The following is a 16,523-nucleotide window of genomic DNA, read 5'->3' as shown; positions in this document are numbered from 1 at the left end:
CTAAGCCGAGGTGAGACGTGGGGATATTGATTTGGAAGACCAGGAATGGGTAATTAGATATTCCTCTGCCTCTAATCGCATTACCTCATCATGCAGTTCTTCAGAGCAGTGTGAGAACCAGGAATGTTTTCTGTGCATCCCAAGTCAAACAGTGTTTCACGGTAACTGCACGGTCCTCACTGAAGGCAGGCGAATATTATGAATTCATAAGATGTTATTGTGTAGGAATTGTGCGTGCCGTGTGTGCGTGCGCCGGTGCAAGAGAGACAAATCCATGTGTAGTCCTGCTGCGTGTAATCGTATGCCCGTGGCTGTCTGTTTGGAGTTCAAAAGGTTAATTGTGCCATATGGGGCGTGTGTGCATGCATGCATGGATCTATGTGCCAGTATGCATGCGAGCCATGCCTGTGTGTGCCAAGTTCAAAAGGTTAGCCGGTCCTACCTCAATAATTGAAGCTTAACAAGCAAATGCTAGAACATAATGAGCCCTCCCTCACAGTCAGTCATTTCCAACATGAGAGCAGTGCAGACAGCTTGTTTATCCAAACGCAATCATTCAAAAACTGCTTTAGAAGCGCTTTGAGCCAAAAGCATCAGGAAGCAAAGGATTTTTCTATAGCATGCCTGAGTGGAACATTTGGCAAAGTTTATTTTTTTTTGTTTTTAATTTCCATCCGTTAACGAGAGTAGATGAAGATAAATGGGTGCTGGCCCATGTGTGTCCCTGTCATTTGGAGCGTATGGCTCCCGCGGTAATTTGATACAGTTGTGTCGCGAATGAGCATGAAGCCCATGCATAATGGAGTGTGTGCTTTATGAGTTGTTTGCGTGCTCGTTTTCCTAACTGCACAAAGTTCTAAACCCAACCTGCATATAACACCCCGTCCCGCTTAAAACAAATTTCAATTCTAAGTTTGAATTCCAAACAATCAAAACTATTCACTTGCATTTTTTGTGAATCAATCGTTAAGCCCTCACTTCACGCCTTGATTCAATAAAAACCCAAAGGGAGCAGCCCCCCAATCTTACTGGGTGTTCCAAGAGCCGACATCTGGGGATTATGGTCTGGAGGGGTTACAGAGAGGCAGGAGGGGCTGGACAGGAAGGGACTGGACCAGCAGGGGCTCATTCCCAGAGTACGCAGGTGGAATTAATGGGAAGCAACAGGAAAAGACCCCGTGCGCGCACCTCCCCAAAGGCCTGTGGGATTAGAGTGCACGCAGGCGTGTGCACATACCGACACAGACACAGTCAGGTTCACACACGCTGAGGTCGTCACACACACAAGTCTGCACTCTCTCTCTCTCACACTCTCTCTCTCTCACACTCTCTCTCTCTCTCTCTCTCTCTCTCTCTCTCTCTCTCTCTCTCTCTCTCTCTCTCTCTCTCTCTCTCTCTCTCTCTCTCTCTCTATTTATCGCACTCGAAGTTCTCACAGAATATCACCTTTCTATGTTTCCCACTCATGTTTTTTATATTGCGTCCTGGTCACATTTTTAGAACAAAGTAGCACGTCCGCTGCATCAACTCACCAATTCAGTAACACAGGCTCACATCAGTTCACTATATTACGGGAGGTGCTAGTTTCAACCTTCAGCACATCCCTGCAACAGATGAATCTGCACCCTCACAACAATCCCTAATTCTCCTATCCCAGGTACAATGAGGAGAGGCAGTAAGACAGAGTCCAGGAATGGCTTTAAGTTGTCAGGTTTCTGCTTCTCTTCTTGTTGCTTCTGGGCTTGTGTTGACTGAGAAAGAATAAGAACCGTCAGCCACTTGTGCTTGGATTGACATTCCAACACTTTACAAGTACTCTGTTTCTCTCTGTTGCTCTCTCTCTATCCCTCTCTCTTTATCCCTCTCTCTCTATCCCCCCCCCCCCCCCTCTCTCTCTCTCTCTCTCTCTCTCTCTCTCTCTCTCTCTCTCTCTCTCTCTCTATCCCTCTCTCTATCCCTCTCTCTCTCTCTCTCTCTCTCTCTCTCTCTCTCTCTCTCTCTCTCTCTCTCTCTCTCTCTCTCTCTCTCTCTCTCTCTCTCTCTCTCTCTCTCTCTCTCTCTTGTTCTGGCTCCCAGGTGGGGCCTCGGCCTAATGTTTATCCCCCTGGGGCCATACCAGTAAAGAACCGAAAGAAGAAAGGAGGTGTGTGTATTTGTGTGTGTGTGTGTGTGCGCGCAGGTTGGGTTGGCAGGATGAAGAGGATGTGGGTACTTCTGGAGGGCAGTTAAACTGGAAAGAGGAAGTGCGTGTGTGTGTGTGTGTGTGTGTGTGTGTGTGTGTGTGTGTGTGTGTGTGTGTGTGTGTGTGTGTGTGTGCCACCAATTAATCAGCCAGAAAATAGTGAAGAAGAAAGCGAAAGATACCTTCAGAAAAAGCGTAAAAGATCGAAGAATAGATTTCCCCCCCCTCCGCCCTATCTGTAAGAATCGTGGCAGTCGTTGGAGAGGGTGAAGGGGAGGGAGAGGGGGTGGACAGTTTGGGGGGGTGGGGGGGCAGTCTGCGGTAGGTGTGTGTATGCGTGAGAAAGAGGGAGTGCCTACGTGCCTCCCGGTGAGCTGGCAGAGGTGGAGTTACAAGGACAGGATGCTGGGCCCTGGAGGAATGCGGCCAGCCCTGAAGCACGTCCCAGAGAGCCATCCCTCCTCCCGTCGGCCCGATCTCTCCCATCCATCTCCCCCTGCCTTTTCTTCTTTCTCTTTATCCCTCCCCCCGCTCATCTCCCATTTTAGAGGGGGAGAGGGGACAAGGGACAAGGGTGGGGGAGGGGAAGAGCCATTTAGAAAACGACACCGTACTACTAGAGAGAGATTCACTCTCTCAGTCACAAACACTGGAAAAGGAAGATGGAAAGATGGAATGAGAGAGAAAAAAAGACAACACAGGAAATAAAAAAAAAAGGAAATGAGAAGAGACAGTATTAAACCGACTCAGAGGACTAACTCCCCCCCCCCCCCCCCCCCCCCGCTTGCCATCTTTCCCCCCCTCGACACGTCTCAGAGAGATAGCTAGTCAAAGGAGCTAGTGCTGGTGGTCATGCTCCCACTGTGCCGTGCGGTACGTCACACTGCTGCAGTCACAGCATGACTCACCAAGCAGCCAGCAGATCTGTTCCGGGGGGTGGGGGGTGGGGGGGGGGGGGGCACTCTGAGGGTGCAGCCCCGCACAGGCACCGCTCGGAGGGGTTCAGTAGTGGGGACCTTGTCGCCGCCTCGAGGTTAAACACATTAAACTGTGAGGGGGGAAAAAGGGATCTTTCATGAAGGGTCGTTCCAGCTCCCCAGCGGCGTCGTGTTCGTGTCGTAAAAAAAGACCTGCTGAGCTCGGAGCAACAGTCGACTACAGGACCAAAAACCTTGTTGAAATTCAGTCTCCTGTGTTTTTCCTCTTCTTTGTACATTTAGTTTCTCTGCCCCCCCCCCCCCCCCCCCCCCACAACCCCCAACCCCTCCCCTCCCCAACAAACCTCTTCCTGCATCAAAACAGCTGCTCTCCATTCATACTGATTATCCTGCAGACCAGAGCTGAACAAACCAAGGCCAGAACAGAACAGCAGAGCACAGCACAGCACAGCACAGCAAACACTGCGTTTTATTTACTGTGCCGCACACTGCTTAGCTCTGCCTGGCTAACAAGCTGCAGCAGTGTGACATTCCAAGCATCTGCAGTCAGCCTGTTGGCAGGTTCAGCTGGCCAGCGAGCCAGGAGTACCCCTAGTATATAGATAGAGAGTGGTACGCGGTAGCGTTGCTGGCTTCATTGCTGGACTAGAATATATACTGTGGCGGTCACGGATCACAGGTTTGATTCCAGGCGGAGGCGAGCGCCTGAGCTTTTGGCTGGTCCCTCTGTGAGTCTGGGTTATGTGTGGTCTGCTCTGTATGTTCCCGTCAATGGAGATGCCCTGATGAGGGCGTCGTTTGAGAGGAGCGATGTGAAGTGTGTGCAACCTGGAGCCAGCGAGGGGGCAGTGTGATGGGCTGGGAGGGTGGCCCCCTAGCATAACATGAGCCACTCGCCGGGGAGGTCAGGTTGGAGGCTGTATATGTCGTATGTCTTTGGTTGTTGGAATCCATGGCCATGTCGTCTCCAATCTGTGGATGTCTTTTCTTATGAAGTACATGTAGCCAACCTTACCTCACTGCATAGGAGCACACACGTGGTCACGCACACACACACAAACACACACTCGTAATCCCACTCACCCACACCCACTGTATTTGGGTTTGACGAGGTGCTGGGGGTGGGGTGCAGGATATTGGTGAGCTCAGGGCTGGACTGTAGAGTCTGGTATTCTGGTATATATCCCACACACCCTGAACACAACCAGGAGAGGGGATATGAGAGAGAGAGAGAGAGAGAGAGAGAGAGAGAGAGAGAGAGAGAGAGAGAGAGAGAGAGAGAGAGAGAGAGAGAGAGAGAGAGAGAGAGAGAGAGAGAGAGAGAGAGAGAGAGAGAGAGAGAGAGAGAGAGAGAGAGAGAGATGCGAAAGGGAGAGAGAGTTAATGAGAGATACAGAGAGAGATACAGAGATGGAGACAGGGACTCTAGTAACCTCATATTCACCAGGGGGAGGCTGGCTTCCAGTTCATGGCTGTTTCCAGACAAATTGTATTTACGTATCAGGAGGAGGTGGGCAGACGCAGGTCTCTTTCACTGCCTTGCTCATAAGCTGTTGGTGCCTGCTAGCTAAACCATGTTTACAGCCAAACCCAACTCTGTGGTGACACAAGAAGTACATGGGCAACAATAAAGTGTGACTGGCAGGCAGGAACTAGGGCTGTTGGATTTTTTTTTTTAAAGATGTGATCATCAGGTTTGATAGGATGTTATCTTTCTCATCGAAACAATTCACCAAAAACAGATTAACAGTCAACAGTCAATCAATTTATCTGATATACAGTAAATTTATTTCTATATATTTTAATTCCATATATGACAGGATATGATTGCCCATATCCCAACGTGTGATTCTGTTTACCGCCTTTCCATCATGAAATAAGGAGTTTGTCCTTGTTCTTGTGTTGTACCACACTTATAACAATATCCCACATCCGTCCCAGGGTTGGACTGTGCTGCATCATCGCACGCCGAGCACAGCTCACACGTTGTCCTGTTCCACCCGGTCCTCCTGACCTCCTGTCATTACTGCACCATTTTGTTTTGTTTCGTCTGGAGTATTCGTGTTTGTTCTATGCTCTCCATGTTCTCTCTCATGCCCTTCCACCATGTCTGTCAGCCCTCACAAACTATTATCACCACTCACAATTCTAGCCGGTAACGCACAGCACACCAGCTACAAAGACCTGCCGTGGTGGAGTCTGCCTACTCTAGCTGACATTGCCACAGAAGTAACATTCGTTTTTTTTTACGACGTTAGACACTGCAGTGAAGCACTCTCTCGTTTCTGTGCGTTTAATCTTTTCCTGTGTTTCCCGCTGCTTGGTGCGGCTAGCCGTGCGGCTGCTTGACATGTGAGAACAGGTGGGAGCCCCGTGGGTGTCGTCTACTTCTAGAGGTGAGCAGAAAAACAGACAGGAAAAAAAAAAGCAAAGGCGAGGACGTCGTCCTCCTCATTTTCCCTCCCACTGTCCTCTCCCTCTGTTCCACTTTTCTGCTCCTGCGTTGGCGAGAGTCTGCTCTCTCTCTCTGCCTCTCTGATCCAAGGGCATTCGAAAAGGGAAACGGCAGCCGGGGTTGTCAAGGCAACAAGGGAGCCAGGGTCACTTTGTTGACGCCGTGCGCATCGTACCTTATCTAAGAGTTTGTGACGTCAGCGGAGTCTCTTGTAGGACGTTTCCGCTGCGCGAGTTAAACTTTGTGGCTCGGGACTCATTGACCTTTGGTGAATCGGGTAGATGGGGGGGAGACCAAGGGGGGGGGGGGGGGGGGGGGGGGGGGGATGGGGATAATAACGCTGCCAAGTACCCTGCTTAATGGGCCCTAGGGTGCCCGCTGAATGCAGCGTGTCTTTACGTGGCTACCAGTGGGGCCTCCTGTTGATTTGAACGGTCCCTTCGAAGCCTCTTGATGATGCTCATGTGTTATAGCACTCCATCATTATCGCTTTTCAACTACAAAAAAGTTTGCTAAAGCTGCATGAATCCATTGTGCCATTTTTAGTTGGACTATAAAGGATGCCGCCCGGGGACCAGATTGTTGTGCGTGTGCGTCTCTCTCGCTCACTTGTACTCTCTCACTCTCTCACAGATATTCAAGCACACAGATTCACCACCGCTTTATCTCTGCACTGCCCACCCGTCTATGCTCTCTCTCTCTCTCTCTCTCTCTCTCTCTCTTTCTCTCTCTCTCTCTCTCTCTCTCTCTCTCTCTCTCTCTCTCTCTCTCTCTTTATAGTTCAAATGTATCAAGATGCCTCGGCCGTTAAACACAGTCCCTGCTTTAAACGTCTGGGCGGGTCCGTCTCTTCACATGCAAATGTGTGGAAATAATTACTGGGTAAAACGGCAAGAAGCATTCAAAACAAATGGCTAATTAGTAGCTATGGAACTCAAATGAAGCAAACAACACCAAGGCCACAAGCAAACACTCTGTTCAGAGGTTGCAAAGTGGAGAAAGGGTGGCAAAGAAAAAAAAAAGTAAACCAGCATGAGAAAAGCAGTTGTGAGCTAATCAAGCTTATGTACAGGCTACATTACTGTAAATTCAAGTCTCTTTAAGTGTTGAGAGAACGAATTTGCACATGTCTGTAGTGTTCTTTAAGTGCTTCAATATGTGTGTGTGTGTGTGTGTGTGTTTGTGTGTGTGTGTGTGTGTGTGTGTGTGTGTGTGTGTGTGTGTGTGTGTGTGTGTGTGTGTGTGTGTGTGTGTGTGTGTGTGTGTGTGTGTGTGTGTGTGTGTGTGTGTGCACGTGCAGCACCAGCTTTTTCCCCTGCATGTCTGGCAGTATGTGTTAATTAACTTTGCCGACAGCATAGAGAAAGTGCAACCAATGGAAAATAGATCTCAGACTCTCTAATTTCAAACACCATTATTCGAGCTGTGTAAAACAAAATGATGCTGACATTGCTCCAGAGATCAGTCTCCTAACTCGTAAAAAAATGTGATCATTGGATCATAATCTAAGCCATGGGTCACAGACAGGGATTTATGAATCCATTACACACTACATCCATTACACAATCAGCAGTTCATCTCTTTGAATTATGGAATCAGGATGTATAGCGAGTGTGTTATCTGGCTCCGGTTTTCCATTCGCACAATTCCATTATCGCAACTCCATCATTCTAGACGTTTTTTTTTTTGTATTTTGCTACTGCAGGGCTTTTTTCAGGAGGAAGCCAATGTCTCTGGATCACCCCTTGCCAGAGACGACCCCTCAGACAAAACAAAAAGAGCGGAGAAATTAAAACGCTCCGACTTTGTGTGTGTGCACGCATGCATCCATATCCCCCCCCGGCCCCAGGGCGATCTCAATCTGTACCGATCCCAGCACCGCTCTCCATGTGCCAAAGCCAACTTGTCCTTCTGAGCTTGTTTCTTTAACCAAAGGGATCTTGATTGGACACACACCCCTCTGAGAAAGAGGGCGGGACAGAGTGGGCCCTTATATGGCGATGAGGAAGTGCGGAAGGAACCGTCAACATGCTGCTCAGTGGGCCCTGCGAGTGGGCTTAGGCTTCTTGTTTAAATAATGGTTTGCCCGTGCAATTTTCCCTTCGATTCTACACCAACGCCGTACCACACAATGTGTGCCCTGAACGTAATCTTCTTTTGTTTGAGATTCTCACGTGACTGCGGTGGTTCCTGTGTAATACAGGAGCTGCGTTGCACATTCAGTGGAAGAAAATTCAAGATACGAGGTTTATAGGAGGAACACCTTGAACAGGGGGGAATATTAGAGGAGGTTTGAGGGTGGAGGAGGCAATGCGCAGAGGAAGGGCACACACACACACACACACACACACACACACACACACACACACACACACACACACACACACACACACACACACACACACACGCACACACACACACACACACTGAATGGTGTAGTATGATGAAACAAAGGGCTTGACTTAATAACCCTGTGGAATAGACCAAGTGTAGTTGGCTTGAATTCATCTACAAACAGTGGAAGAACATGCTAGACACATCCCCCCATATCTCTGCCTCCATGGTGTGTGTGTGTGTGTGTGCGCTTCAACCCTGGGATCATTGTCTCTTGGTCCAGACGGCTCAACCTAAGTTCTCACTGTGGCTTTGCTAATCTGCCGTAATTATGCCTCACAGCTAGATCGTCACAGTCCCACGCACGCACATATTTCAGGCATACTTACATCCTCTCTCTCTTGGTGAGCGAGCGAAACAAACACTTGCACACGCACGCACGCACGCACGCACATGCACACTCAAACACAAACAGGACCTAGCCTTCTTCAGACATTGTTATAACCAATCTGTATAAATTAAAGCCATTACATTGATGAGGCAGTGAACTTCGTTTTACCCTATGACAGCATTCATTTATTTAGGAGGCTGTGGGGCTGTAGTGGTCTCACCTGTTCCTGTTCCACAGAGCGGTTGGCTTATCTCTGTCTGGCCAACTGTGCATCGCACTGAGGTCATTAACACTGTGAATATATCTGGCTTTCCCCCTCTACAAAAACACTCACCCTGACCCACAGCTGCACGCACCCCTGCTTAAATACACACACACTCACAAGACTATCCACACATACTCACCCCCTCAAATTGCGTGCCTAGCTGTTTGCTCAAACACGCAGAGAGAGAGAGAGAGAGAGAGAGAGAGAGAGAGAGAGAGAGAGAGAGAGAGAGAGAGAGAGAGAGAGAGAGAGAGAGAGAGAGAGAGAGAGAGAGAGAGAGAGAGAGAGAGAGAGAGAGAGAGAGAGAGAGAGAGAGAGAGAGCCGCACACGTATTTAAACTGATGTGAGTGTTGTCACGACATCCTGCTACTCCTATTTGTTCAACAGAAGCCTTGGCGTGAGAGAGCAGGGTCACCCCACTGGCTCTCATGCAAATGCGTGCATCACATGCACACGCACATGCACACGCACACACACTATATAGATCTCCACGCTGCAGAGGCACAAGAGAGAGGAGGAGAGGAAACAGAGGCGGCTGTATAGAAGTATACAGGAAGACAAGGTATGCAGAGGGACGAGCCCACTGAGTGAATGAAACTCACAGGCACGAAGCATGAGACACGTACACAGGGGAGTTTATAGATGAACCAACACGCTCACATCTCTTTGTGTCAATCAAAGAACGAATGCATTCTCTCAAACCACCGTCCTTCTCAAACCGCTCGGTTCTTGGAATAGTCCCTTGGTTAATAACAGGTCATAATAACAGGTAATAAGTCATTCTTAAAATGTTCTTTCCTGTTTGTTTCTGTTTTCTTCCAATTCCAAAGAGAGAAGGCAGACATCAGGAAAACCATCTCTATCTGTCTGCGTATGACCGTGGATTTCAGAGGGCTTCCCTAACAGATACAGTAGAGGCAGTAGACAGATTTAGATTCACATCGTTACTCTTCACTATGGCTGGAGGGGAGGCGGGGGGAAGGGGGGAGGGGCTGTCTGGCTTGCAATGACTGATTGTGGAGGCTACGCACGCACACACGCTCACTTATTAAACACACCGTGGGAGGTTACCACTGCGCACGCACAGTGTTCTGTCGCTAGGACAGCGCCATGTAAAGCCCATTTGGTGTGCGTGTATAGCAGGTACACGTTGAGGTGCACAAGTTCCCCATTATAGGAAGCTACACAGGGACTGGGGAATCAAGAAAATCTCCATTGTAGTGTCTTTCAACCACAATGGCTGCAGCAAGCCCCAACCACCACCAACCGTCCAAATATTATCTAATGGTTAAAAATTAATACTCTTGAAGACCTCCTTTCGCACACAAACCCACTAGTGCCCCAGCCCTGCGTTTCAGTCCCTCTTCAGCGTGTCCCCCTCCCTCTCTCGGAACGCACGCACACTCATTACACATTTGCTGACCCAACCTAGCGTGCCAGAAACTGACTAGACGCTGCAAGGTCCCTTCAGGCTCAGTGTCCTGAAAAAGTGATGTACCTCACCCAAAGGGGCTTCACGGACCCCCGCGCCGGGGACACCCGCCCTCATGCATGCCTACTGTATTTTGAATGTCATAATGATCAGATGTCTATTTCTATTTGGCTTTATGCCAATTTCTACAAAAAAAAGATGATAGGAAAGGTCCACTTGTAATAATAATACTATTACTAAAACGAATAAAAGTCTAATAGGGAGGACAATGCCATTATATATAAAAGTGATTCATCCTATATTTCCATGTTCAATGTATCATGCTATAATTAGACCTATATTCAAGCGCAATGACAGACAGACACGATTTGTCTTCAAGGTAATGGGTTCTATGAATAACTCCATGCTTTGTCTCGTATCCGGTAGATGTTGCACCAAATGGATAGACGCCAAGGTAGGCTGCACTCGTCCGATTTGAGAGACAGTGGGCGAATGCAATTTGCATTGCACGAGTCCTGGATGCACGACTCATTAACGGCGCAGCCTACACGCACTGCACGACGTGCTCAGACAGCCTTTTTTTTTTCTTATTCTTTGAAAACTTATTTTCTCTCTGTATGCGTAGACAATAGGCCAAATGTCGCCAGGTAATTACAATCAAAATTGCATCACAATAACCAATCCGCGTCTGTCCAAAAATGTGATTTGAGATATGTGACCCTGGGGAACAAAATGCACTCCCCCGCAGGTCGTGTCTGACCGTTATTTTATTAGTTTTGAGAGAACGAGTTATTAAGCACACACTGCCCGACCAACGAGAGCTATCAGTCAGGCCGACAAACATAGAAGCTCGGATGATTTGGCTTTGAGGCAAATCTTCTGCATTGTAAACAAACGACTTTTCCCTTGTAGTGTCATGGACTGTTTCAATAGTGCGTCGACAGCAGGCCCTCTGACGTACAGCATCATAATGATTGCAACTGCTAGCACCGTCGTCCTTCGTCCCGTGTCCAAAAACAAAGACAGGAATTAATTAATAATAATAATAATAAAAATTCAGAATAATAATAAAGACTGATTGGGCACAGATTTATAATAATAATAATAATAATAATTTATTTTTTTCCAAGCTCTTTGACAGATATCTCTGGCCGTTTCCAGGTTACTGGCGTGGATGAAACCCATAACTTGTTGAAAACAACGCTAGGTGTAGAGAGATGTTGCCTGATTACTAAACAGGCACGTTTTGTATACTTGGCAGGCTGCTGTGTCGATTCGATTTAACATTTCTGTCACCTCCATCGGGTTTAAATCATACGCATATTTGGAAAGAACAGCAATAGTGGCAAGGGTTGACTCCAAATTACCCACTTTCTGGCCCTGTCTCCCTCCCTCCCTCCCTCTCTGTATATTTGTCTTTTTTAACCACACATAAACGAAGCATGATCTGGCCCTTACTTTTTTTGGTGTTATATTTTCACACTATTGTTTATCTTTAGCCAGCAAAATAAGGCAATTTAGTGTGCCTGTGATGTGATTATAACTTTTCTGCCCAGATATTTAACGATTTGAATTTTTTTGACAAAATTTGTAAATAAAGTAGATGGTGTAATGCAGAGGTAGACAGGCTCTCAGTGACCTTGAAAGAAACAGGCTAAAATGAATCTTCTAAGCTGAAACAAGGTCATTCAGTATTCTACAAGCAAGTCCCTTTTCCCAACGAGATAGTTCATAATCTTATAGACCAAGTTCAATTCTATATTGGCTGATGCCATGCTGTGTGTTGTGTTACTTGGGTGCACCTAAAGAAATCCCAGAACCAATTTTTTGTCACCAACACTTGCGGTTCTCTCGCTCTCACTACTCAGGCGTGCATTCATGTAGAGCAGACGTGTACCAGAACGGTCTGCCTCTCTCTGAAAGGACCTATTTACAGTTAAATCAGTGCTTAAACAGGGAAGTAGTCACAGGGGAAATGATTGTCATGCAAAAGCAGTCCTTTGCATTGGGATCCATATAAACAGATATGTCTGTTTGATGATGTGGTTGGGTGTCATTAATTTATCTGCCCCGTGAAAGCAGCCAGACTGGGGGGGGGGGGTTATTAGACTATCAAACGTGTGTGAGCAAAAAATAGGCTGTAAGCTAAATATGGATGTGTGTACTCTGCCCTTGAGTTTGTGCGCAGTGGTGCGTCTTGTTTGCATGAGTGTGACACAACTGTTTGAAGGTATACGGTTTGTGTGTTTATTGGTTTTTCAAGCATGTTGCCAGATACATCCATCACCAGAGGCATGCACATGTAGCGCAGGCTATATGTGTCTCCACCATCGGTCGCGCTGCACTCAATCTGTCTAGGGGTGGGACTCCTCTGTTCCTATGCCTAAAAAAATAAACTAAAAAAATAGCCGTTCGTGTGTGTGTGTAAGTATACGCTGAGTGCCCTGTGTGTCCTCTCACTCTCTGTCTGAGTGATGTTCCGCGAGGGCATGCCATGTGCAGCATGCAACAGCAGCAGCAGTAGCACGCATGGCCGTGCCTGGCGACCCTGGCATGGAACCATCTGAGGGTACTGCCCACGGGGCCTGAGCCCCTTTCCCCAGACACTCCTCCACCTGAGTTAAAAGGCTTGGTGCTGCCCTGCTGGCAGGCCATGGTTCTGGGCTGAGGGTTGACAGGTGCGATTAAAGAGAGATGCCCTTAAACCATGACAGGCTGTCACTGCAAGGCATTCAGGGAGGCCTGCACATGCACGCACACACGCGGACGGACAGACATGCAGGCAGGACGTCAGGCCAGCACACACGAAGGCGGGCGGACAGAGGCTGGCTAAGGGGAGTCAGTTACTTTTGAGAGACGGCGGATCCGATGGACTTATTATTTTGTAAATGAGTAGATAGTTGAGATGAATCATGACGGATACTTGACTCGTGTTAAAGTGAGGAAGTAGAGTGACGACGACAATGCGGAATTAGATTTAATGCCCCGATAACGTTGAGCGATTAATCTTTAGAATGGAGCGCGTGATAAATGGTTTTTAATATGGTGAAAATCAAGCCATGGGATTTAGCCTGGCGTTAACCTTGGCTCTAAAGCATATTTCATCAGTGTAATAGCGCCAGTGCCCAATTCTCCTGTCCTGGAGAGAGCAGGCAACCCGGTACTTTAGGGAGGGCTGTTTAAAGCCCAGTACCCGGGGACACTTTAATAAAGCTTTGATAATCAGGGGGGGGGTTTCCCGGGGCTTTTGGAGCGGTTAGTGGGTAAGCTTTTTTTGCCCTGTTCCCTTAGGTGAAAAGTGCTTAGCCTATATAAGCTTTTATCAGTGTAATGCCCACCTTCAGTAGCACACAGCTGGTCCAGACTTCTCGTCTATCTGCAGGGGAGGACAGGCCTGCTTTCTGCTGAGTCTGAGGTTTCACACAGGGAGACGGGAGTGAGAAGCGGGCTCGTTAAAGAATAATCTCTGCTGGAACAGCGAGGCTCGGCCTGTTGAGAGTGGCGATGCGATACAACCCATATATCAGTAAACCCTCACCCGGGAACAAATCACATTGGCCTGTATTTGGTCGGTCTGTCTTAAGTAAGAGAGAAGAAAAGGAACAAAAAAGCTTCTTACCGGGCACGTGCGGGTTACTCATACTGTGCACTGTAATTTAGCAGGCGTGTCTCACCGTGAGCTCTATTACCTGGTGGTGTTGTCCATCTTGCGGAGCGGCGGTCGCAGGTGGGCGGTGGGAGATCAAACCGGGGACCTCTCCGCTGGTATTCAAATACCACACAGGCTTTGGTAAGTACCATGTGAATTAAATTATAGCCATAATTCAGCAGCGGGGATTAATTTCTAAATGAACACCTACTGTGTTAAATAATGGCTGAATTCGGGTGGTAATTTGTCGTTTTCTTTCCCCAGTAGGCTTGGAGATTTCAATGAAAGGGAATGAGGAGGAGGAGGAGGAGCAGGTGGAGGAAGAGATGCAGGGTTTGGCGCTGCGCAATTCTCCAGAATACCCACAATGCCCGAGGAGAACCAATAGGTGGGCAGAGCTCCATGCTTGCTGTGTTTTGTTGTTGTGGATGAAGGCTGTCTACCTAGGGGAAACCTTTGGTACCTCACAAATAAATCGGTGGTTGTCCCCCTCTCCTACCCAGTGTTCTCCCCAGTATCCCTTCCTAAAAGTTTTTTTTGGGGTTTGGCTGTGAAAAGACCTTCCTCAGAAAAGATCCCTCCACAAAACATGGTTTTTGAACGTGGTTCGTGGTGAGCTCCGATGCAGTAACAATGGAGGGCTTGTCTGCCTCACGCCATGATACGTCTTAATCCGTTTGACTAGGAACCATTCCAGCTCTGTCCCTGACCTACCTCATGCCTTAAGATAAGGCAGGAACATGAAGCAATAGCAGCCGAGATGGCGTGCTGTCATAAATCTTTGTCCGGAATCGATTGGCAGTAACTTATGACACGCCATGTGGTAGGAATATTAATTAGGAGGTAATACGTGTGCTTTATCTTCCAGCTGTGCCTGAACAGGTTGGTCGACCACAACACAAGAAGGGGATTCTTAAAAAAACATTTAGTTTCATAAAAACTAAATGTTTTTAGCAGTGTGTATTTGGAAATAAATCCTAAAACAAATTGCCCTCTAACTGCATGTAGGTTGTTTACATGCATGTGTTTATATTTATCCTTTAGGGAATGAAATGAGACATTACTTTTTTTGTGTGGAAGTTTTAGGAATATAAGCATTGTGATGTTAGCTTTCTTGGACATAACCACTCGGCAATGGGATTGGATCAGAACAGAAGCTAACACACACACACACACACACACACACACACACACACACACACACACACACACACACACACACACACACACACACACACACACACACACACACACACACACACACACACACACACACACACACACACACACACATCCTACCACCGACCCTTCATTTATCCATCCAATCGCTTCTCTGCCGACCCGGTCATCCATCCTGTCGCACAATGGCCGGTGGGATCTGATAAGAATCCATTTTATTTCATTAACCTCTTGCACGGGCATCTATTATTTGCGAGTGTGTGTGTGTGTCAGTGGGTGCGTGCGTGCATGCCTGCCTGCGTGCGTGACTAGAGAGAATTATTCCAGTGTCTGGGCCGAGAGAGACAGAGGGACTTGATGCTTTGTAGCCAGTCTGTTTAGTTCTATCCGTCTGCTCCCCCCCCCCCCCCCCCTCCCCTCCCTCTCAGCCCCATCATCATCCACTCAGCGCCTGATACGTCTGCAGAGATGGGAAGGTGGAGGGGGGTGGGGTTGGAAGTTCTGGGCTTAGCCCCCCCGCTAACAACACTTCAGCACCATTTATTAGAGGAGGTTCAGAGGCAGGCGGGAGGTGGGTGGCTGGGCTGGAGAACCAAAACAAAGCAGAGCAGAGCAGAGGGCTGCAGCCTGGGAGTGGTGGGCAGCTCCATGTGTGCTCGCCTGCGTGGGAGGCCGAGGAGGGAGGGAGGGAGGGAGGGAGGGAGGGAGGGAGGGAGGGAGGAGGGCCCATTTAGAGTGCCGTTAATCCTGGTGTGCGGGGGTAAAGAGACGGCGCTGGGGTTTAATGTCCCACTGCTGAGAGAGGGCGCGCGTTGCTGTCAGGAGCACACACACACACACACACACACGCACACGCACACGCACACACACGTGCGCGCCCTCATGCCATGCCACCCACAAGCTCAGACGCAAAGGCAGGGTGTTTGATTTTTGCTGTTGCCTATAAGGTTTAGGCAGACTTTGAATGCTTTCAGATGTAAAGACAGGTACATTGACACGCACGCACACACAGGCATGCCCCCCTCATAGTCATGAGTGCGCACACAGTGTTGGATGAGGATTTTGACATGTTTAATTAAACAAGGGAAATATCGTGCTCAACGTTTACACATATATGTGTTGATATTGTATGTATGGTTGAATGAACATAGTGTGAGTCGCTTTGTGTAAGCGTCAGCCAAACAAATTTAATGATGAAAGCACCAGCATCACCCTAATTGATCATCCCATAAGCATAACATAATTTTATCATCAACATTTGCAAATTATGCCTGACATACACATGTTGTCATGTTTACACACCCGCAATTATTTCAGGAGGTCCTATTATTACCGGCCTATCCAAGTAGGCTAGGTTCAAGGGTGAAAACTATAGCGAATGGGTTTCACTGGATGGGTTTGGTCGTTATTTAATGTATTCTAATAACAGCCATTTGACTAAACAAAGCTTGACATTTGAGTTACACTGTTTACATACTCAAGGTGAGTCACAGCAGGCAAATGTTTGCAGCTTTATAAGGATTTTGCAATAATGGTTTTATAACGTCTTTTCTCTTTTTTTTGCTATCTGCAATTACTTGAATCTGAAATGTGTGATATAAACGCATTCTTATAGTATAGTCTAGTCTTTCATAGTCTATAATCGTCGGTGATCTTTAACATATTTTCTTTGTTATATTTCATTAACATGACTTTAT

The sequence above is a fragment of the Gadus morhua genome, chromosome 16, assembly GCF_902167405.1.
Source record: "Gadus morhua chromosome 16, gadMor3.0, whole genome shotgun sequence".
NCBI lineage: Eukaryota > Metazoa > Chordata > Actinopteri > Gadiformes > Gadidae > Gadus > Gadus morhua.
Note: the sequence above shows the minus strand (reverse complement) of the source record.